This window comes from Rhinoderma darwinii, chromosome 4, assembly GCF_050947455.1.
Source record: "Rhinoderma darwinii isolate aRhiDar2 chromosome 4, aRhiDar2.hap1, whole genome shotgun sequence".
In the NCBI taxonomy this organism is placed as follows: domain Eukaryota; kingdom Metazoa; phylum Chordata; class Amphibia; order Anura; family Rhinodermatidae; genus Rhinoderma; species Rhinoderma darwinii.
This window is the reverse complement of record NC_134690.1, coordinates 50435799-50459192: the sequence shown is the minus strand read 5'-3', so window position 1 is coordinate 50459192 and position 23394 is coordinate 50435799. Positions and strand designations below refer to the sequence as shown.

The following is a 23394-nucleotide window of genomic DNA, read 5'->3' as shown; positions in this document are numbered from 1 at the left end:
TTGAAAAACTAATAATTAAATGTTTATGACACTTAAATCCAATGTGTATAATAATTTGGAACACGGTATATATGTATCTGTGTGTGATAGATAGAGATAGGAAAGCAGGATTATCTATCTGCAGATAGATCGGCAGAGGAGAAAACTGATAAATAATGCCGGAAATAGTGTTCACAATTACAGCTTATTCCAAAAAGCCCCTTGAAAAAGCTGACGGCGAAACGTGCGTCGGGGCGTTTGTTGTGGTCTGGTTTGTGTTTTTTTTGGGGGTATCAATATGCAACACTGGTTGGTATTTGACCTAATTTGGGTCTTTGATCCTTGTTAATTGTACATCTGTACCACTTGACTAGTGATAATGTATCTACATACTGGTGATTTTTGAGGTGTATATTTGTATACTGCTATTCAGTGTTTATATACCATACCCTAGTGCTGATTGTGTATGTAATTTGATGCATTGTGATCCCTCATAACATCACCACATTTTATTGTATGTTATTTTATTTTTATTTTTTTGATGGCCTATATGTTTTTATCATATGTTCTAATAAAGTATTTTTTATATACTGGATAGTGCTATATTTTGTACTATTGGTTATTTTTTTGTGTTTGGGAAACCATTATCTCTATATATATATTTATAGGTACTCTATTCTAAAAAGTCACCTGAAAAGTTAAGTAAGTATGCTCTAAAGCCAGGATACACATGCAATTTTAATAAAGATTTCAATGCCGTTTTTTTTTAGCCAAAGACAGAAGTGAATCCTAAAGGAAGGGAAGGTATAAAGAATAAAGAGAAGGTATAAAGAAAAGACTGATGCATCTACTTTCCTTTGTGCCCACTCCTGTGTTTGGCTAAAAAAAAAACGGAGCCAAAAACTGCACCAAAACTGCGTGCATGTGATCCATTTGTTATTGGCATCTAATAAGGCTTTATTCACACAGTGCAGTTTTGTTTATGCAGTTTTTGAAGCCACAACCAGGAGTGGATCATAAAGGGAGAAAAAGTATATAGGTAAGAGTGTACTTCTCTCCACTACTGGTTAAAAACTGCACCAAAACTGCACTGTGTGAATATACCCTAATGGTTATATCTATTCTCCAATGTGTAAGTATAATCCCAATAATACATTAACAAAAGCAGAATATATGCTACTTCTGTGGTCCTGGCACCTTATATAGGGGTTTGATTTGAACAGAACATGTGACCACACAGTTATAATACATGACAGTAGGTACAGTATACTTAATGGATAAGGAATTGCTACTCAGGTCACCTTGATGATCGATACCTTTCCTAATCTCTCTGGATGCTTTTATCAGATCCCATTCCCTGTGCCCGGCACGTCACAGCCTCCATGATCCCGTTCGTTCTATAGGATAACACTGATGTAATCAAAATACAGGAATCGTCCTTGTGCAGAAAAGTCTCTTGTATTCCCAGGTGTCTGAGCTGGCAGCAAAGTACAGGGTGGCGCAGAACACAACCAGCACTGCAGAGTCATCAGTAGATCCTGATCCTCTTATCAACATATGTACGCCTTATACACCTTCCCATATAGCACATCCAGTCAGTAATTATAGAACAGTCTTATGTTATATAGTAAAGACATTGCTGACCGGCAGTGTGCACAGTCCCACAGAGGAAGACAAGTGTCAACTGATTTAACCACATCTATGGCTTAGACAAGTGGTTATCACTTTTGAAGTCAATGCACCCAGTGGCCTGACAAACTAGTCTGAATATCTTGTCTGTACTAGTAAGGGTATGTTCACACGGCCAAATTTCAGACGTATACGAGGCGTATTTTGCCTCGTTTTACGTCTGGAAATACGTCTCAAATACGTCGTCAAACATCTGCCCATTACTTTCTATGGGTATAACGCTGTATTGTCCACACGACGCGTAATTTTACGCGTCGTACGGCAATTACGACGCGTAAAATTACGCCTCGTAAAAAGAAGTGCAGGACACTTCTTTGGACGTTTTTGGAGCTGTTTTCTCATAGACTCCAATGAAAACAGCTCCAAAAACGGACGTAAAAAACGCCGCGAAAACGGCGTGAAAACGCCGCGAAAAATGCGAGTTGGTCAAAAAACTTCTGAAAAGCAGGGTCTGTTTTCCCTTGAAAACAGCTCTGGATTTTCAGACGTTTTTGTTGACTACGTGTGCACATACCCTTAGGGTATGTTCACACGAGGGCGTCCGTAACGGCTGAAATTACGGGGATGTTTCAGCCTGAAAACATCCCCGTAATTTCAGCCGTAACGGCATGTGCAGGCGCTTGAACGCCGCGTCAATTACGGGCGTAATTGGAGCTGCTATTCATTGGAGTCAATGAATAACGGCTCCAATTACGGCCAAAGAAGTGACAGGTCACTTCTTTGACGCAGGCATCTATTTACGCGCCGTCATTTGACAGCGGCGCGTAAATATACGCCTCGTGTGAACAGACAAACGTAATTCGGGGCAAAAACGTCCGAATTACGTCCGTAAATAGGCCGTGTGAACATACCCTTAAACACACGCTTGACAAAAAACGTCTGAAAATACAGAGCTGTTTTCAAGGGAAAACAGCCCCTGATTTTCAGACGTTTTTTGAGCAACTCGCGTTTTTCGCAGCTTTTTTTACAGATGTTTTTGGAGCTGTTTTCATTGGAGTCTATGAGAAAACGGCTCCAAAAACGTCCCAAGAAGTGTCCTGCACTTCTTTTGACGAGGCTGTAATTTTACGAGCCGTCTTTTGACAGCGACGCGTAAAATGACAGGTTGTCTGCACAGTACATCGTAAGACCCATTGAAAGTAATGGGCAGATGTTTGCCGAGGTATTGGGGCTGTTTTTTAAGAAGTAATTTGAGGCGTAAAAAGCCCTTAATTACGTCTGAAAATAGGTCGTGTGAACCCAGCCAAAGGGTATGTGCACACGATAACAACCATTACGTCTGAAATTACAGCTCCGTAATTTCAGACGTAATTGCTCGTACTCGCATTTTGCGAGGCGTCTTCGACGGCCGTAATTTGGAGCTGTTCTTCATTGGATTCAATGAAAAACGGCTCAAATTACGTCCAAAGAAGTGTCCTGCACTTCTTTGACGAGGCAGTCATTTTACGCGTCATCTTTTGACAGCGACGCGTAAATTACTGGTCGTCGGCACAGTACGTCGGCAAACCCATTCAAATGAATGGGCAGATGTTTGCCGATGTATTGGAGCCGTATTTTCAGGTGTAAATCGAGGCATAATACGCCTCGTTTACGCCTGAAAATAGGTCGTGTGAACCCAGCCTTACACTGCCCCCTATGAACAAGAATATGGATGTGAATCAGTAAAGGAATTCTCATAGCTGACCGAAGTTGCTCTTAAAAATATACCCATTATTACTCATTGATAACTGGTATTCCATCAGGCTAGGGTTCACAGCAAATTGTGGAATTACTATAACTTGCCCGACTTTAATGTTCTCCCATGAGGGAAAAAGTTGCAGACGACCATGATGGAATCCATGCAATTGTCGCACAACCATATGGAAACTTTGAGATTGTGCTTGAATTATGTCAAGACTTATTGCAACTCATGGGCAACCAAATGTCACTGTGGAGCCCTACTCTTAAAGGGGTTGTCCGGTTTCTGCAAATTAATGTTATTTTTTGTATAATTAGAAGTTACACAATTTTCCAATATTCTTTTTGTATTAATTCCTTATGGTTTTCAATATCTCTGCTTGTTGTTATTCAGTAGGATCATTAATTGTTTACTTTCAGTGGATAAAATTCTGTCCATGGTCATGTGATGGACACACAGTGGCTGGGAGCGTTACATGGTCATGTGATGGACACACAGGTGTTGGGATTGTTAGAAGACACAGCTCTGATACAAATACTGTAACTGTAACGAGCCGTGCACCTGTGTGTCCATCACATGACCATGGAAAGAATTGCCTTCCCCTGGAAGTAAACAATGAATGTCCCTACTGAATGACAACAAGCAGAGATCTTGAAAACCGTGAGGAATTAATACAGAAAATATATTGGAAAATTGTCTAACTTTTAATAATACAAAAAAAGTAACATTAATTAGCAGATACCGGATAATTCCTTTAAGGGTAGGGCTCCACAGTGACATTTGGTTGCAATAAATCTTGACATAACCCGTTTAAGGAGACAATTGCGATCTCATGAAAAATTGAAAAAAAAATCCTCACATGCGCTACACTGGCCGCTATTGTAGTAAGTAGTGGAAATTCTTCAATTGGTTTTCTGTGATTGCGAAATCGAGGACGCATGACATCACATGTGAATCATATGCCCCCCATAGACTTCGGTTGGATCTGAAATTGTACAATATCGTTCTGCGCTCTAACACGCTTGTGTGATTATCGGCTGCCCTTGCCTAAAGCGTAACAATCACTGATGGGATTACCTACTGATTTGACAGTATATGTGTGCACTGATGTCCTGGTGAGCTGGTGCTATGTTTGTGCTTATACACAGCACAACCAGACATTTTACTTGGAGGGTGGTCTCCTGAGCTGGCTGCTGCTGCCGCCCTCCTTCAACGCCCAGTCCCTCTATCCAAAATCATGGCCAGCGCCGGTAGCCATTGTCCATCATTCACTTATCTAATAAGATGTGGAGACAGAGGAGAAGAGGGTTGGGTACATAGCGCCGAAGCCAACCGTACCCGCTAGTATCACGCTCTCCCACTTTCCTTACCGTGGTCCACATTGGCGTGCACTTCTCATGCTCTGCTGCTCCCTGGGGCTATGCAGGAATAAAATCTGAGGAGGAGGGGAAGAAGAAAAACAAACAAAGCTAACACACTCTAATAGCCACATAAGTAGAAAATGTAGGATCGGGGCAGTAAAGGAATCAAACCCCAGACCAGAGCCCAAAATAAGTATCAAACACCTAAATAAATACAAACCCCAGACCAGACGCCAACATGAATTCATACTCCAGGACTGGCCTCTTAAATAAATAAGACCCCCGACAAATCCAATAAATTAATTCAGACCCCAGATGAGACCCCTAAAGAAAAAGGAGGCCCTAAACCAGACCCCTAAATAAAATACAAATCCCAGACCAGAGCAAAAAAAAACGTAGATCTCCGATCTGTGCCATTTACTTACCGCTGTCACTCACGGGTCCCCTTGACCCCCAGGCGCTGCCGCACACTTTGTCCTGGTGATGGTCAGCATCGGGACAGCTCGACAGACCTGGATTGGATTTACCCCCCTCCTTCCAGATGACTGGCAGCTATATTGGTCTTTGCACAGCTTTCCCAGACTTCTGCATGGCAGCTGTGGTTGACTCATGCAGGAGCAGTAACAGCAGCCAGCCATAATGGTGATCACCCAGCTTTCCCAGACAGATGAATGGTACTTCTACCAACTTGTCAGTGATTTTAGAGGTGGGGGTGTTGTTAACTATGTGACTGCCTCTACATGATGCTGGTGGCCTCTTATCACACTGACTTACATCTTGCAATGATTTCTAAATATCTAAGCAGTTACTAAAGACTAAGATGACAAGTTCCTGCGCACACTAGTGAGGATTAGTAATATCCTGGGGTATATAGCATGACAGCCTGTGGAGCTGCTGATGTATTGGGCTGAGAGGCTGCAGGCCTGTGATAGGCTGTGAGGATCACCCCAGCCTCCTCCCTACAGCTCAGTCACAAGTCATTTCCAGCATGGGTGCAGACACACAGCCACTCCACTCCCTGCCTTACACCCACAGGATGCCCTGCTGCCTGCACCTACTAACTCTGTACAACAGCACCCAGATCTTATAACCCAGCCGCCTGCGCTGCTTCCTCCTGAGGACCGACCATTGGAGTATTTCTTCTAGTGCGAATTGGACGAGCCACCATTGCAATGCAGGCCAGAGACGTGTTGTCCTTGCTGTGATGCTGGATGTCGTAATACCCCCTAGTTCCCCCCCACTGCTGCTACTGCTGGCTGCTTTGTAACCTGTGCGGGGCCCCACCGTAGGGGCTGGGGGGTTGCAGGGTATCGTCTTAATTGGATCATTTCTCTGTGCACTGATCATTAGCCGTAAGTAATTGTGTATTTGCATTTATTTGAAGTATGAGTTCAGTAATGTAATGACAAGTCTCTATCTATCTAATCTATCCTATCCGATCTATCTATCTATGTCCCTTTAATCCAACCTTGATGCTGTCTACATGTGATATGTTTACAAACAAGGTTGATTGATGTGATACATTGTTGCATTATGAATACAACACTCAGAGAGGTGGATAACAGTTTACATAGTTGCATTGTACAGCTCCGGATCAGGCAATACATCCCTGTTACTACCGTATGTATAGCAATGACCAGGTGACATTATGGATCAGGAGATCTGCTGGTTCTGGTCATTATTGCAGGATCGGTACATCTTGGTTTTGAGATCTTTCTGTCATTGCTTCCTGGGGGTGGAGAGAGGGACATGGAGGCTGTTTTCTGTCTATTTTTCTTTAAACTGAGATTTATTTCCCAGGCCTGGGATGTCATTGGCTGTCTGTAGTAAGAGGCTGGCACCTGCAGGCGGGTAGGGAGGGCTCCGCTGGTGTATTTTGGGTGCACTGACAGCTGATGATCTGGGACTATACAGAGCACTGATATCCTGGGTACTTCTAACCTTATTCTCCTCTAGGACTATGTAAGTTACATCAAATCAGCATTTTCTTCCAGCTGTCAGGACCCTTTTTGTTGACCAAAATTCTTCTTCCTTTTGCGTGAATGTCCCATTTGTGCGATACATATTAATTTGCCTGAGGATCTCCAGCTCCTATTCCTGTTTATTATATCATATAATATGTATGTTTTTGTGGTGTTTGTAGCGTTCACTGTTTTTTTGTTTGTTTTGTGATGCACATTGTTGACTGTTGAGAATAATGAAGAATGAAAATCCACAAAATAGAAATTGTTCATACTCCAAACCTTCCGAGTGGGTCTACTGTTGAGAACTTTCTGAAATGACATCTATCGTGGTTCAGCTGCTAAAACCACTTCAGATGCCATGAATGAGAAGGGTCCTGGGGACTTCTTTGGCCCTAATTGGTTTTGACTTATTCTCTGACGCATTCACATGCAGTGGAAAATTGTGGAAATGGCTTTCAAAACTGCACCAAAATCTGCATGTATTGTTTGGATATTCTGCCATGGGTTTTGCTGCACATTCGGCTGTAGATTTTACTCTTTACGCATAAAATCAGCAGCAAATCCAGAAGAAGTCCACAACAGATACGACATGCTGGGGATTTGATATGACAAATTATTCAATAGTGAACATGTTCTTAATAAAGGTGCTCAAAGGGGGAGAATGGGACTTGTTTGGATTAAAGGGGATTCCCTTTAGCAGCAGTAAAAACCGCTCATTTTTACGTAGGTCATTGTTGGGCATCATTTACACGAGCGTAATATACGCGCGTGCGACACGCGTGATTTTCACGCGTGTCGTACGCACCTATATTAGTCTATGGGGCCGTGCAGACAGTGCGTGAATTTTGCCCAGCGCGAGTGCGTTGCGTAAAACTCACGACATGTCCTGTTTGTGCATCACGCACCCATTGAAGTCAATGGGTCCGTGAAAACCACGCATGCCGCACGGAAGCATTTCTGTGCGAACTGTGCAATTCGCGCAACAGCTGTCAAACTCTGAATGTAAACAGAAAAGTACCACATGCTTTTCTGTTTACAAACATCCAAACGGAGTGTCATAATGATGGCGGCTGCGGGAAAATCACACAGCCGCGCATCATACACTGATGACACACGCAGCTGTTAAGTGCCTTTTGCGCACGCAAAACGCTGCGTTTTTTGCGTGCGCAAAACGCACACACTCGTGTAAATCAGGCCTTATGGCGAGGCGTCCCTGAGTCACCGTCTGGTCCGGCCTCTCTGGATGACGCTGCAGCCCATGTGACCGCTGCAGCCTGCGATTGGCTGCAGCGGTCACATGGGATGCAGCGTCATCCCAGGAGGCCGTACTGCAGGAAGGAGGAGGGCGTTCTGGGTAAGTGTGGTTTTATTTTCAGTAGTTGCGATTTTTTTCGGCGTAATCACTGCGAATACGCCGCAAACGGAAAATCAACAAAAACGCAGCATAAATTGACATGCTGCAGGATTAAATTCTGTACTGCAGGTCGAATTATTAGTGTTTACTATGCGTCTTTTTTCCGCAGCGTGGGCAGGAGATTTTCTGAATCTCATCCAATTTGCTGCTACTGTAAATGCCGCGGAATTTCCACACAGAATTCCGTTGCGGAAATGACGCTACATGGGAACCTGGCCTAACTGTAAAGAACCCTTTCCTATATTGATGTCTGAAACGTCTTTCTTCCACACGCAATAAATGTCCCCCGGTCTTTTGTAGAGTCCTTGGAAGGAACAGATCATGTTCTAGTTCTCTGCATTGACCACACATATATTTATACATGTTAATAAGATCGTTACTATTTATTTTTTTTCAAACTAAACCAGCCCAATTTTTAATATTCTTTCATTGTAAGAGACAACTCCCACCCCATTTAATAATCTAGTCACCCTAGTTTGAACCCTCTCCAGCTCTCCAATATCCTTTTTACAATTTGTAGCCCAAAACCGAACTCCATATTCAAGATGTGGCCTTACAAGGGATTTATAGACGGGTAATATTCCATTTGAGTCACTGTTTTTTATGTCTCTCTATACACCTTCAAATCCTATTTGCTTTTGCAGCTGCTGCTTGACATTGAGTAGTGTTTCTTATCTTATTCGTAACCAGAATACCCAGGGGCCAGGGGACCTCTGTTCTCCTGATTGGTGAATGCCCCAGATGTGGGATCTTCATCTATCAGACATAAATGTCTATGATGGGAAAGCTCCTTTAATGCTGGATTCACACATACAGTTTTCGATGGATATTTTGAGCCAAAGCCAGACGTGTATACAAAAGGAAGAAAAAGTAGGGAGGGACGTCTGATACAAATCTACACTCTTTTGTATCCATTACTGGCTTTGGCTTAAATACTGCTTCAAAACCTAATGTGTGAATCTAGCCTAAAACAAAGCAAAAGCATGAACAGGGATATGTATTCATTTTTCTAGTAAGGCTGGATTCACACGTGCACATTACGTCCTCAATTGACGGACCTATTTCGACCGCAAGTCCCGGACCGAACACAGTGCAGGGAGCCGGGCTCCTAGCATCATACTTATGTACGACGCTAGGTGTTACTGCCTCTCTGCAGGACAACTGTCCCGTACTGTAATCATGTTTTCAGTACGGGACAGTTGTCCGGCAGCGAGGCAGGGACTTCTAGCATCGTACATAACTATGATGCTAGGAGCCCGGCTCCCTGCACTGTGTTTTCAGTCCGGGACTTGCGGCCGAAATACGTTCCATCCATTACGGACATAACCTGCTCGTGTGAATCCAGCCTAATAAGGATTCCCCTTTAATGTACTTGTACTTGATTTACTACCTACTAGCAGTAAAATATATTCTTCTTATTGTAGATTAGAATAAAGGAAATGGTTTGCTTTTCCTGCCAGGACATGCTCTATCGTTCCGCAGGATACATTGTTCGGTCTTGGAAAGTCCCATTTACTGCTAGATGATCGGGTTCGGCGAGTAAGGTGTCACACTTCTACGGTTTAGCAATTAGAGGTGCAGCTTACAAGATCAATTCGAGAACCTCCTTCTCCTAATGACAGATTTGTGGTTCATGGCGCAGGCTTTGTCCTAATGACTCCTGGCTGTTACCCAATGTCAGATGTCGGAGGAAAGAGGGATTGAGCATGTTAGATTAAGGCCAGATTTACACGAGCATGTGCGTTTTGCGGGCGCAAAAAACACGACGTTTTGCGCATGCAAAAGGCACTTAACAGCTCCGTGTGTCATCACACGTGGTGCTTTTCTGTTTTCATTCATACGTTTTACTGCTGTTGTTCGAATCACGCGCGTCACACGGAAGTGCTTCCGTGTGCTGCGCGTGATTTTCACATACCCATTGACTTCAATTGATGCGCGAACAATGCACAAATATAGGACATGTCATGCGTTTCACGCAGCGGACACACGCTGCGCGAAACTCACGGACAGTCTGCACTGCCCCATAGACTAACACAGGTCCGTGCGAGGCGCATGAAAATCACGCGCGTTGCATGGACGTATTACACGTTTGTGTAAATCCGCCCTAAAACATACCCGATCTTTTGTTAGGCCTTATTCACATGGACCTGTCCGTATTGCGCGCACAAAAAACGCTGCGTTTTGCGCACGTAAAAGGTCCGTGTGGCATCAGCATATGGTGCGTGGCTGCGTGATTTTCGCGCAGCTGGCATTATGACACTCTGCTTTTCTGTTTTCATTTATTTATTTTACTACTGTAGCGTGCATCACCCGGAAGTGCTTCCGTGTGCCGTGCGCAATTTGCACGCACCCATTGACTTCAATGGGTGCGTGCAGCGCGAAACACAGCCATATATATTACATGTCGTGAGTTTTACGCACCACACATACGCTGCGTGAAATTCACTGACAGTCTGAACGGCCCCATTCATTAACATAGAGTAGGTCTGTGCGACGCGAGGGAAAAGCACGCGCGTAGCACGGACGTATAACACGTTCGTGTGAATAAGGCCTTACTGTGAGAGATATATGCTTCTGCCTGAGTTGTCAGGCAGCGGCTTATTCCCTATTAAAGAAAAAACTCTCGGCCGAGCGTATGGGGGCGTCCAGAGAAAAATCTGTTAGCTCATGTTTATGGCAGGCTTAAAGGGGTTGTCCACTTTCAGCACATTAATATAATTTTTGGTAAAATTAAAAGTCCTACATTTTTCCAATATATGTTCTAGATCAATTCCTCATGGTTTTCAAAATCTCTGCTTGCTGTTATTCAGTAAGAACATTCATTGTTTACTTCAGGTGGATAAACCTCTATCCATGGTCATGTGGTTGACACACAGGTGCTGGGATCGTTACAGTTACAGTATGTCTAACAGAGCTGTGTCGTCTAACGCTTCCAGCACCTGTGTGTCCATCACATGACCAATTAACACTCCCAGCCCCTGTGTCTCCATCACATGACCATGGACAGAATTTTATCCCCTGGAAGTAAACAATGAATGTTCCTACTGAATAACAACAAGCAGAGATCAGGAAAACCGTTTGGGATTAATACAGAAAGTATATTGGAAAATTGTGTAACTTTTAGGGCAGATTCAGACGAACGTTGCGTTTTTGCGCGCGCAAACAACGCAGCGTTTTGCGCGCGCAAAAACCATTTGACAGCTGCGTGTGTCATCCGTGTATGATGCGCGGCTGCGTGATTTTCGCGCAGCCGCCATCATAGAGATGAGGCTAGTCGACGCCCGTCACTGTCCAAGGTGCTGAAAGAGCTAACTGATCGGCAGTAACTCTTTCAGCACCCTCGACAGTGAATTCCGATCACAATATACAGCAACCTGTTAAAAAAAAGAAAAAGTTTGTAATTACCGAGAACTTCCCGGCCGTTGCCTTGGTGACGCGTCCTTGGTGACGTGTCCTTGGTAACGCGCCTCTCTTGACATCGGGCCCCACCTTCCTGGATGACGCGGCAGTACATGTGACCGCTGCAGCCTGTGCTTGGCCTGTGATTGGCTGGAGCTGTCACTTGGACTGAATTGTCATCCCGGGAGGTCAGACTGGAGGAAGAAGCCGGGAGTTATCGGTAAGTCAGAACTTCTTTTTTTTTTTACAGGTTCAAGTATATTGTGATCGGAAGTCACTGTCCATGGTGCTGAAACAGTTTAACTCTTTCAGCACCCTGGACAGTGACTATCTCCTGACGTTGCGTACCTTTTGACAGCTGGTGCGCTGTTTCAGTCGGTTCGCATGGAAGTGCTTCCGTGCGACCTGCGTGGTTTTCACGTGATGCGCGAAATACGCGGAGATATTGAACATGTCGCGCTTTTTGCGCAGCTGACAAACGCTGCGCAAAAAGCACGGACTGTCTGTACTGCCCCATAGACTTGTATTGGTCTGTGCGTGGCGCGTGAAAACCACGCGGCCCGCACGGACCGAATACACGTTCGTGTGAATCCCCCCTTAATTCTACAAAAGATAACATTAATGTGCTGAAACTGGACAATCCCTTTAAGGCTCTGTTCATCTTGGCGCCATGATACAGGCCAACTAAAAAGTTGTTTTAAATACCATGATACATTTTCGTTAAATTTTCGTTACATTTTATTACAAAAACAAACAAAAAACAACTGTTCGAAGGTTTACATAGCCTTTAAGGCTATGTATTTCTTTATACTGCTTGGATAGTTCTCAGCCTGATACTCCATGCCTTTCCAGGATCCAAACCGGTTGCTCCATAATAAGTAAATATATATAAGATGCGGTGCATGCATTAAAATAGCACCTGATTTTAATTTTTTCACCTTCGGATAGCAGTTGTCAGAAGATTCTTTGCCTTACTATGGTATGTTCTGTCAGTTTAGCCTTAGGGAATGGGTCAGATGTTGTTGAATAGTGAATTATCATATTGTAAGAAAAAAGCACAAGGCACATGGCTCAGGGCAGGTCCCGTATATTTAGAATCAAGGACCGGATCCAATCCAAGCACTATAGGGATAGCCTTCGGCACAATGCCATAATACAGCCATGTGCGGAAAGCAATAAAACCTGGGGACCTGAGGTAGGAAAGTCCACCTTTACCTTGGAAGCTCGATACACAATCCACGTCTCTCAGGGGTGCCAGCAGTGATGGTTTTTGGGGTTAGCAAACTGGGCAATGCCCAGAACCCATGTTTCTTAAGGGACCCCAGGGACTGACCTGAGAATGGATCTTGTAAACCTTTACTACTCTGAACTAACTGGAACTTTACCATTATCCACTTTACTAACCCCTTCATCATTTAGGCATTGTATGACAGTATTATATGAGTATTGAACGGTACTATTATGTGGGAAATATATGTAATTGTTGTGTGGGCACTGTATGGTAGAATTATTTGGATACTGTATTATTTAGGCATTTTAAGGCCCCATGCACACGACCATAGAATTTGTCTGTAATATCAGTCTGCAATTACCGATCAATTCGCTTCTTCTGACCACGGACTCCTTCCCGTATATGGGGTGGGAAGGTGTCCGGGCCGTAGAAAGCCTCCGCAAAAGATAGGACATGTCTTATCTTTTGCTTTTTACGATCCGTGCTCCCATACTTTGTGTGGGAGCACAGGCTGAAAATGCGGATGGCTGTCTGCCGCTGGCTGTGCACGTAATCCCGGATTGCGATTACGAGCACGGCCGTGTGCATGAGGCATTAGGCGGTATTAGTTGAGCCCTGAATGGCAGTATTATTTAGTATTGTATGGTAGTATTGGGGTATAAATGTTTAGGTAAAAAGTGCATATGTATCTCAGGTTTTATATATATATATATATATATATATATATATATATATATATATTTTGAAATTATGAGAAAACTGTCTAAAAATGACGACCATGGGGAAAGTTCTACTTTGCTTGTTGCCCTGGAAACCTTTTTTTGTAAAACCAGTCCCGTTTCCAGCCATTATAATGGAGGGAGCAGCCCAGGTATTCAGAGAAAGCATCTATGAGCCGGACCACCTCAGAAAAAGCTACATCAGATAGTTTTTCAGTAATGAAAGTTCTTCCTATCACAGATTTTTACTCAAAGGTTTCACTAAAACTCCTACTAACAAACACATGAGTGATTCCTGCAGTTGAAGTACCAGAAGGCCACAGTTCAGACACGGTTTTCAGAGTGTATTAATATGTTGCATGGTTGAAAGCAGATATCTTGGGCATGAGAAGAGGGTATTGTTGCCCCAGATGGGTGGGATTGTGGAGGAAACCATGCCAAGATCCTGTTTACTAGGAATCGCTGTTGTGTCTTTGTGTATTTTGTCTCTTTCCTTATCCAGACTTCAAGCAATCAACATTTATGGCACGTCCACTATTGCTCAGTATGCCCCGTGAGGGGGACATGTGGCGAGGCGGTTGGCAGAGGAATATTGATGGAATTTGGGCTAATTACATCATTCGGTCCTCTTGTATTGCACGCTTTTTGTCTCCATTGTTGCAGTGTCTATGCTCAGATTGAGAGGCTTGTCCATCATGTATTGTAGTTTTATTCAGAATCCTGGCAGGTGCTAGGTCGTTGATGGCAGCCTCTGATCTGCGAATGGAGTGTGTGGTCCTGGGCCTCCCGATCACAGCTAGGTCGTTGATGGCAGCCTCTGATCTGCGAATGGAGTGGGTGGTCCTGGTCCTCCCGATCACAGCTAGGTCGTTGATGGCAGCCTCTGATCTGCGAATGGAGTGTGTGGTCCTGGTCCTCCCAATCACAGCTAGGTCGTTGATGGCAGCCTCTGATCTGCGAATGGAGTGGGTGGTCCTGGTCCTCCCGATCACAGCTAGGTCGTTGATGGCAGGCTCTGATCTGCGAATGGAGTGTGTGGTCCTGGTCCTCCCGATCACAGCTAGGTCGTTGATGGCAGGCTCTGATCTGCGAATGGAGTGGGTGGTCCTTGTCCTCCCGATCACAGCTAGGTCGTTGATGGCAGCCTCTGATCTGTGAATGGAGTGTGTGGTCCTGGTCCTCACGATCACATTGCAAAAGTTTTTCTAAGTGTTGGTCAATACAGCACGTCACCGTCGGCCAGGGCTGGGACATTGGATAGACTTTCATACATATACAGTTCACTTCCACATCCGTATTTGCTTTCTCTGTTTACTTGATGCTTGTCATTTTTCCAAAAACTGACCTTCCGAGGGAGTAAACATGACCTGCAAGTACAGCTACATCTACAAGTCCATATGTAGTTACACACACATATACACACTTCTCAACTGGAAATGGGGAAGGTGCCATAATACTTCCAAAACTGTTCTGCGCTCTATGATTGGGCAGAGCACTCGGTGTACAGGGGCACAGCTGCCCAATTATTAACCTGGGTAAGGTCATGCATCCTATGAAGTTTCCTTCTCTTGGGGCTCAGGATGCACAGCAAGCACATAGAAGCCAACATTTGGGCATCACTGGTATATTTGCTCCCTATAGTCATCGAGTACAGGCTGCCAGAAACGTCACCTGTATTCTGCTGTTGGGGACTCCACTACACTGCTGTCTTGCTGGAATTGTATTCCTGCATGTAATGATAAGATTCAGGTGGATATACATTGAAAGGGTTTTCCGGCAGCTTAAAAAATTAGCCTAACAGCAGGGAGTGTGATAAAATAAAAAATAACCCTTAAATCCCCCGCTACTCCAGTGGTCTACGTCGGCATCTGTTTACTTTGCTGAAGTAATGACGTGCCCGTAAGGCCAGTGATCGGCTGCTGTGGTCATGTGAATGTATGGCACGTCATCACCACAGCAAAGTAAACAAAGACGGCGGGGACCACCGGAGAGTCAAGAAATTTAACATGTGAGTAATGGGTTATTTTTTTATATCACATTTTCTGCTTTTAGGCAAAAAAATTTAAACTCCTTAAACCCATTTTAAAAGGGTTGCACCGGAATTAACAATTATCACCTATCCACAAGATAGGTGATAATATTCTGGGACCCCCCACCGATCGTTAGAACGAGGGTCCAGATCCCCCATTACTCTGCAGTGAGGACGACATTGAATGGAGCAGTGGTCAAGTATGACGGCTGCCGCACCATTCAAAGTCTATGGGAATGACAGAAACAGTCGAGTACCGCGCTTTATTTATCATATCTGAAGTGAATCTTAATCATGTTTAAAGCATGTATTAAAATACAATCTAATATATAATTGCATAATTTTTATTTATTTTTAAATTTAAAGGTTATGTGCACCTTTTAAATAGTGTTTTTTAAAAAAAAAAAAATGTGTTTGATGCAACTTTCTAAATACTTTTTATTAAAAATGATTTTCACTTTTTGAGATACAGCTGCTTTGTATAATGAATACAGAGCAGCTGTATCGTGCGCTGACACCTGAATCTGTTAGGTCAGCGGCACTGACGGGTTCAATTTCAGACACGCAGGATCCACCTGTAATCGATCACATCTAAGCTATGAACTTAGATGTGATTGGTAACCGCTCAATCCTGCGTGTCCGTGCCGCTGGCCTGGCGGATACATTTTGGGACCCCCGTTCTCGCAATCTGTGGGAGTCTCAGCGGTAGGGCCCCCGGCAGTTATACAATTATCACCTATACTGTATATATTTGATCATTTATGATTCTGGGAAAGCCCCTTTAAGAAATTGCCTAATACAACCCCTACAGGTGTTATAAGGGGTGCCACCTCCGCACCATCCTTTTTTTGGGTGGTTGAAGAACCAAAGCTCCTGTCTAGGAGATCATCGTCCTCCATGGTGAGAGGATGCATAGTACTCAGAAAAAGCCAAGCTCCAGATATCCAGTGTACCATCTGTCATGGCAGGCAAGTGGTGCAGCAGGCTGGCTAATAATTTGTCCAGCCTCGCCATCAATAAGCTGGAAATATTATGCTGGAAATAGTTTCTTTGCTCTTTTTCCTGCAGCCACATGTAAAGTAATTAATGATAGATCTGAAGCAGATGAATATTGCATTGTCACCTCTATAAAAAAATATGTAACCTTCCTAAATATAGTACATAGATGTGACTCTATTACATTGCTACAGAATGTCAGCCTGTCCTCTGGGGTCCTTCAGACATACAGAAGAGTCATTTCTTTCAACACTCTTAGTCAGTCTGAGTTTGGCAATGTAGGTTTTGCTGCCGTAATACAATCTAATTCCGCATTTGTATCAAGTGGCTCATTGTTTGTGGCAGGATAATTATTACCTATTTATTCATACTTGTTGTTTCTTGTGCTGTCCCCTTTCCACTTGAAAACCGTCAATTTGGCATTAGGGAGTAAAAAGAACTTAGAAATTACCCGAGAGTCTGGGAGTCCGCAATATCAATCCAGCACCATATAGCGCATGCACATTGTGCATATGAAGCCAAAGTGCATGCATCTGATGCCGCTGGACTAGTCTCCCTGTCTTGTGTCTGCTTGCTTGGGTTTTTCCGTATTAGGAATTAATGTAGAGAGCTGTTTTTATGAGCGGCCACCTCTCCAATTATTCCCTGCCTGGATGCAGTGGCCGGGAGCTTAAAGGCTATGTACACCTTTTGAAATCAATATATATATATATATATATATATATATATATATATATATATATATATATGTGTGTGATTGGCTCAACTTTGAAAATACTTTTTATTAAAAATGATTGTTACTTTTTGAGATAGAGCTGCTTTGTATCCTGTATACAGAGCAGCTGCATATCTCCCAACTTTCAAGTATCGCAAAGAGGGACAACCACTGCGGCCCCATAGCTGCCCCCATACAGTATAATGCTTCCACAGCTGCCCCATACACTATAATGCCCCATAGCTACCACCATACACTATAATGCCCCCACAGCTAACACCATACACTATAATGCCCCTCTATCTGCCACCATACAGTATACTGCCCCTAGTGCCATTGCCCACATAGTGTCACAGTGCCCATGTAGATAGTGCCACACACAGTGCCCATGTAGATAGCGCCACAGTGACGTCTGGGATTCCCTCTAGGATTGGAATCCCCGGCAATAGCGTTGGCAACGCCCTAGCAGGAGATTCTGCTACAGGAGGAGCCACTATCGTCACTGTCCGTATATGGACAGTGATGTCAAGGGATTCCCTGGGCTCAGCGCTTAAAGTAGCGCTGTGCCCGGAGAGTCCTCTGTACTAATACTGAAGCAGGGAGCTGACGGTTCCCTGCTTCAGAATTGGGTTCAACTGTATCGGCTTCCTGAGGACGCAGGTACAGTTGACACCGGGAGTCCAGGACATACCGCCGGCCGCCCGGGACTGTCCTGATGAATCCAGCACGGATAGGAGGTATGCAGCTGTTGTTAGCATTGAAACCTATATTCATCAGGTCCGCAGCACTGACCGGTTCAGTGAAAGCGGGTCCTGCGTATCTCTGACACACAGAATGGATAGTTGCCAACACTTGAATTTTTTTCCCCCAAGGACACTTAGGGTGTGGCTTCTTTGGTGGGTGTGTCTTATGAGGGAGTGGCTTATCTGGTTGGAGTGGCTAATAGGCGTGGCTTTCTTCCCCGAATTTCTTTACACAAATAAACGAACAAAAATGTCTTCACTAGTTTAGCTGACAACTACTATGATGGCCGGTATCTCTCTGGTTATCTGGTTGTTTACAAGTAAGTGATATCTCACTTTATCATTAGGTCTAGGTAATATGTGCTGACCACTACTGGTAGCATAAAAACCAATGTAGATAGTGCCACACTCCGTGCCCCCTGTAGATATTGCCACACAGTGCTCCCTGTAGATAATGTCACAGTGCCTTCTGTAGATGGTGCCACACATACCCCCCCTGTAGAGCATGCCACAGTGCCCTCTGCGGAGAGTGCCACACACACTCGCCCTCTGTGGAGAGTGCCACACACACTCGCCCCTGTATATTCGGGACAGTCCCGGCAAATTCGGGACTGTTGGCAACTATGATAATGCACCAGTAATCAATCACATCTAAGTTATGAACTTAGATGTGATCGACAACAGCTCGATCCTGCGTATCAGAAACACACAGTACCCGCTTCAACTGAACCAGTCAGTGCCGCAGAACTGATGGATACAGGTTTCAGCGCTAGATACAGCTGCTCTGAATACAGTATACAAAGCAGCTGTATTTTAAAAAACAATAATTTTTAATAAAGTTCTTGGAAAGTTGCACCAATCAAGCTGATATATAAAAATGTCTGTCTATAAAAAAAAAACTATTTCAAAGGTTTGCATAGCCTTTTAAAGTGTAGCTAAACGTTCAACAAACTTCTGACATGTCCTAGTGAATCCAAAGTTTGGTTCGGTGGGAGTCCGAGCGCGGAGAACCCCACCAATCGCTAGAACGAAGCAGCAGAAGCCCTCGTGTGAGCGCTCAGCTGCTTCATGTCTGTTCGGCTTTTTCCGGAAAGCCGATGTATCGGAGTACAGGCTCATAGACTTTTTATTGAGTCCGTACACCGATACATTTATTTCTGGAAAAAGCCGAACAGACACGAAGCGGCTGAGCGCTCACATGAGCACTTAAGCTGTTTCGTTCTAGCGATTGGTGGGGGTCTCCGTGCTCGAACCCCCACCAATCAAAACTTCTGACATGTCACTATGACATGTCAGAAGTTTGTCGAACGTTTAGCTACACTTTAAGCTCGCATTAATCATACATTTTGACCTAATTCGTAGATATGACATAAATATCAAAGGTGGACATACTCCTTTAACCCTTTACAAGCAGCTGTGTCTCCCTCTAGCTGTGCTGCATAATATATAAGGAATTCCTATTATATGGCTGATAAAATAATAATTTTCTCTGCGATAAAGTTCAGGCTCCTGGCTGAAGGTGTGGAAATTTATCGCCTGATTTGTGTTTCGCTGATTCGTCACTTATTACGATGCATTTGGAAATATATTATCTGGGTTTTAGATTTGCTTTTGGCAAGTTTTTGAGAAAAATAATGGGATTTATTCTCTCGTTGTATTCTATAGAGCAGCAAATCGGCAGAACAGGTGAATTAAATCTCCCACCCATACTTATGACCAGATCTGAGCACAAGACTTCACTTTGCTATTCGGACACTGTATAGAATCCGCTCCCCCCACCACACAGTTGGTATTTCCCAGAGAAAAGGAGAATTTCTTGAAATTGGGACGTCACTTTGCTGAAATGAAAGTTAAAACTGTGTCCTGTAATACCGAGAGAAATCTTCTGTTTTGCTGATGATATGTATTTAGGAAAAATCTTCGGATCTGTTCACACATGTTGGATTTGAAACAGATTTCCGTGTCTAAATCTATGTCCAATCCAATGACGATCCGCATCCCATGCATGTGAATGGGGTTTCCGCAACGTGGTTCACATGCTCCGGAAATTTTCTGCACTGATTTTTGAGGAAAAACTTTACCTGCAGAAATAAGACGCATGCTTCCGCGGATTACAAATGGAAAATGCGAGGATTAGGCCTGTTGATTGACAATGGGGCTAATCCTCATGCAAATCTGCTGCACATCTGTGGCAGATATGCTTCGGATTTCTGCCGCGGATCATGTAGTAATCACGTGTCCGAGTTACAATGCTTAAATTTAACATCTGCGTCAGGGCTTTCTATTGTTCTGCTTCGTCATAGTAGCAGAACAACGAAAAACTAGAGCAATCTCATCCAACCGTTGGGTTTCAGTCACGGTGTCCTCCATTCTGCGCTATTTTGTCCAGAAAAAACAATGCAATCTGTGAGCCTCCGATGCAGATGTGAACAGAGCCTTAAAGTTTAATACATATAGGTCTCTTTAATACCTTCAGGCTGAAGTTACTGTAATATCATAAGAATTGACTGTGTAACGCGGCTGTATTTTAGTGTCTTGTATTTTTGGGGCATGTCCCGGACTGATTGTGGGTTTATAACGCAAACTTACAGCATCCTAGAGATCTATGCTGCCTTTTTAGTTCTACAGTCAGGCCAGGACTTGTGGCCATAATATGGACACTAAAATGCAGTCACATTACAGGCGTCAGGTGAAGCCTAAGGCCGGGTTCACACTACCTATTTTCAGGCGTAAACAAGGCGTATTATGCCTCGTTTTACGCCTGAAAATAGGGCTACAATACGTCGGCAAACATCTGCCCATTCATTTGAATGGGTTTGCCGACGTACTGTGCAGACGACCTGTAATTTACGCGTCGTCGTTTGACAGCTGTCAAACGACGACGCGTAAATTGTCTGCCTCGGCAAAGAAGTGCAGGGCACTTCTTTGCAACATAATTTGAGCTGTTCTTCATTGAACTCAATGAAGAGCAGCTCAAGATTTACGAGCGTCACAGACGCCTCGTATATTACGAGGAGCTGCTTTTACGGCTGAAACGACGCAGCTGTTTTCTTCTGAAAACAGGCTGTCATTTCAGCCGTAAATGACAGCTAGCGTGTGAACATACCCTAAGAAAATAGTATAGCAGCCACATATGTATCGGCAGCTGTAATGATTTGCACGCTCAGTGTCCGTGTACTTAATACGTGGGTGTATTTCAGTCGACATGCTGGAACACAAAGGAACCACCTACAATGTTGCGATGTAGGATTTTCTAGGACAAGCAGGTCATTTGTATATCGTAGTAGGATCTTGGGATCGAGAACAGGAGGTGGAAACCAGCAAAGTTCTTGTCAGAGTACATCTATTTTAGTTGCTGATGTCAGAGCCTGAGATAGTGTTCCCCGAAGGTATGTCATTAATGATTAACTTTACTGTGCGGCGGTGGTAGGAATATTGAATGAGAAGCAAATCTGAAAAAACAGACAACGTGCGTGTGAAGAACAGCCATTCCGAAAAAGGCCTCCGAAATGACCATATCTTAGATCTGCAGTCCATTGTTAGTCCAAAATCTTCTTGTCCTTTTTCTGACATAAATGAAGACATGCCAATGAAAGTGAGATCGGTCAAGGTCATGTAATCATCTGAGGAATTATAATAACAGTACTGCTTTGTCATATGGTGTTCTTGAGCCCCATGCAAGTAGCTGTTTATCACTGCTTTTGGACTCCCTCCTTCCACAAATGTCTGTCTATCACTGTTCTTCATTTATATAGTACCGACATATTTTGCAGCACTGTACAGAGATTGTCATCACTCATCAGTCCATGCCTCGATTGGGGAACACAATCTAAATTCCAAATTAACCTATCAGTATGTTCTTGCAGTGTGGGAGGAAACCTACACAGACACCGGGAGACCATACAAACTCCATCTAGAAGTTGTCCTTGTTCGGATTCGAGCCCAAGGCTCTAACCACTGATCGGCCTCGCCGCTCATGCTGCCCTACTCTTGACCCTCTCTTGCAGTGACTGTAATGGCAGGGGGTAGGGAGACGGACAAGTGAGCCCTAATCTACCCGCCCTAGGCGACGGGGTACAACTGGGCGGCGGTCCCTGCGCTCAGTAAGTGCACGACAAACACGACAAACATACAAAGGAACACAAGCAAGAAAAAGGGGCCGTTGCCCACGGCAACACCGTGAGCAACCAGAGTGGTGAACGAGCCGAGTCAAACCAGGAGTGTGCGAGGTACAAAACGAAAAGCAGAAGAGTAGTCGGTAAGCCAGGGTCTGTATGGAGCAGGATCAAAAATAGCAGGAGCTGTAGCTGGGCCAGGAAACCACAAGGAAAGAATCACAAGCACCGAGGGACAGGAAGTGCAGGCTTAAATAGACCGAGGGCGGGAGCTAGCTGAGTCTGGCCAGGTTACGATAGGCTCCCCCACTCCTAAGCCTGCCAGCCTGAATGGTGGAAGCAGGAGTCAGTCTCAGGGATGTATTCTCAGGTGCTGACTGATTAGTTCTGGGAGTTAAACCCGAAGCTGTGCCTGGCAGATCCTTTACAGTGACGCTGTTGTACGGCCACAATTGTATAATAGTTTTAAGGTTCTTTAAAAACGTCATTGAAATGTGGCCGTGTATCCTGGTTCCTGAGATTCCCGTTGGTGTACCGATTTTCTTGAGATCCATGTATCGTGTTTCTAAGTGACCAATTACGGTCTATGTATCATTGTTCTAGAGCGGAGGTGTACCCCTGCTCTAGAACATGGATACATAGACATTCATACATGACTCAAGAACATAATACACACACCTGTAGGGAGCACAAGAAGAATGATAACCAGTACTTGAAAGGGATCTCAAGAAAATTGAACCACCAACATATGAGGGGGAAGCTTCATAAACTACTATGGAGAGAGTTGCACGAATGAACGTCATCTCCTACTCTTTGGAGTGTCAAACGGGGTCAGGGAACTTACTTTCTCCTAATATGTGGGGGTCACTGACATGAATCCCTCACCTATCAGACCTTTATGGCATATCCTGTGAAAAAATGTCTGATGGAAATACATCTTTCAAGTAGAACTAGTGCAGGCCTGAGGGGGCAGTGCATGACACAGGGTCAGGGATTCAAAGAACGCCAGAGAAATTATCTGTCATGTACCTCCCCCCCCCCCCAGGCCTAAACTAGGCATAACATAGGAACAGTTTTGCAAGCTGAATCTTTTTGAACTATTGGGATAAATGCAAACATGTCCATGTCCTGATGATTGGGGGCAACAGAACGGCATCATGGACTGCAGGCTGCTTGTCCCTTTTCGAGAGTTACGCTTATGTACGCTATAAGTATTGTGTTTTATATATATATATATATATATATATATATATATGTATATATATATATGTATATATAATGTGTGTATTACATAGGTTGAAAAAAGACACCGGTCCATCAAGTTCAAATATCTCTACCAATTACTTACCGTTCATTTCTTGA

At 44.0% G+C, this 23394-nt stretch overlaps 1 protein-coding gene across 4 annotated transcripts in view; it reads left to right on the top strand.

The window, feature by feature from the left end:
* The window catches only part of LPIN1 (lipin 1), a 121215-nt gene that overhangs the window by 5280 nt on the left and 92541 nt on the right, over positions 1-23394 (top strand). Inside the window, exon 1 of one of the 4 annotated variants that reach the window (XM_075861096.1) lies at positions 5667-6059. The exons of 2 other annotated variants lie outside the window; for them this stretch is intronic. The gene's annotated coding sequence lies outside the window, so the exon portion shown is untranslated. Of the gene's footprint in view, positions 1-5666; positions 6060-6599; positions 6670-23394 lie in introns of those variants that run through there. One more of the 4 variants, XM_075861097.1, reaches the window with a different exon arrangement.